General features: G+C 44.0%; 1 pseudogene; it reads right to left on the reverse strand.

The window, feature by feature from the left end:
- Positions 1–426: 426 nt before the first annotated feature.
- Positions 427–1,089, reverse strand: LOC108352217 (60S ribosomal protein L17 pseudogene; annotated as a pseudogene).
- Positions 1,090–1,522: the final 433 nt, after the last annotated feature.

Genomic DNA, 1,522 nt, shown 5'->3' on the forward strand with positions numbered 1-1,522 from the left:
AAGAACTAGAACAAGGAAAATCCTTTAGTGCAAGGGAACTATTTATTTATTTATATTTTTTGACGGAGTCTCACCAAGTACTCTGGTTGGCCCAGACCTCACTATGAAGGTCAATCCATAAAGTTTCTCCTGCCTCTGCCTCCCAAGTGCTGGGATTAAAGAGGTCCCACTATGCACACCAGGGAGTTTCTTTTTTATCTTATTTATTTATTTTTATGCATATGTATGATTTTTGCCTGAATATTTATGTGTTCCACATGCTTTCAATACCAGCAAATCCCAGAAGAGGACACCAGATCCTCCTAGAACAAGAGTTAGAACAAGTGTGTGCCACCCTATGGGTGCTGGCAATGAAACCCATTATCTTCTGGAAGAGCAGCCCGTTCTCTTAACCACGATACCATCTATCCAGTGCCTGAGACCTTCTTTCTTTCTTTCTTTTTTTTCTTTTTTACTTTATCCGCATTTATTTATGCTGAATTTATTCCCGTGCCATGAGCTTTTGTTTCTTCAGTTTCTTCTGGGATATCTTTTTCTTCTGTGCAACCCCCTCTTCTGGCTTTGGAACAATCTGTTCCTTCTCAATGAGGATCATCTCGATGTGGCAAGGGGAGCTCATGTATGGGTTAATCCGGCCGTGAGCTCTGTAGGTTCGTCTGCGCATCTTAGGAGCCTGTTCACCTGGATGTGTTCAATGACCAGAGAATCTACATCCAAACCCTTAAGTTCAGCATCACTCTCTGCATTTTTAAGCATGTGCAGCAAAAATTCAGCACTCTTTTTTGGCCACCGTCCCTGTGTCCAGCCCCACTGTTTGGCCTGGGCGCACCTACCGACTCCACCATTTTACTGCCGGAATAGCACACACTGCTTCTTTAAAGTGACATCCTTCAGATACTTGGTGGCTTTGCGGATATGCATACCCTTGATGGCCTGGGCAGTTTCCCGGGTGTTCTTAAAGTGAACACGAAGGTTTGAGCCTCTTGACTTGCATGATTTCGTGGGGTTTTCTGGGTCAAGGGAGTAGCGAACCATCTTCACAGGTCACCTCTGGCCGCTTACAGGAAGAGGAACGAGACCTTCTTTCTTAATCTGTAGTATAGACAGTAGTACCCAATCCTATAAGGGTGCTTTAAAATCTAATAATATGGTATCTTAAAGCAATCTGTTTAGACCTGACTACTTCTGCTTCCTAAGTACTGGGATAAAATGCCTGCGTCACTACATCAGAGGGACATTTCCAAGGTTTAATTTTCTTGTGTGTGAGTGAGGCTGGGATTAAGTCTAGGCTTTGGGCATGCTAGGCAAGCACTCAACTATTGAGTTATATCCCAGTCGCAGAGGAACATACGGAGAACAGAGGTTTAAGGGCCTGACCTACTTGCTATGAATAGAAGAAATGATCTCTCCCCAGGACCTGTAGATATAAATAGTGAACTGTTACTGTAAACGCTGACGGTCCTCGGTGCCCTGGTGTGCCGCATTAACGTGGGAAAGGAATTATTTACATGATCACATTCCG

Source organism: Rattus norvegicus, chromosome 10, assembly GCF_036323735.1.
Source record: "Rattus norvegicus strain BN/NHsdMcwi chromosome 10, GRCr8, whole genome shotgun sequence".
NCBI classification, from domain to species: Eukaryota; Metazoa; Chordata; class Mammalia; order Rodentia; family Muridae; genus Rattus; species Rattus norvegicus.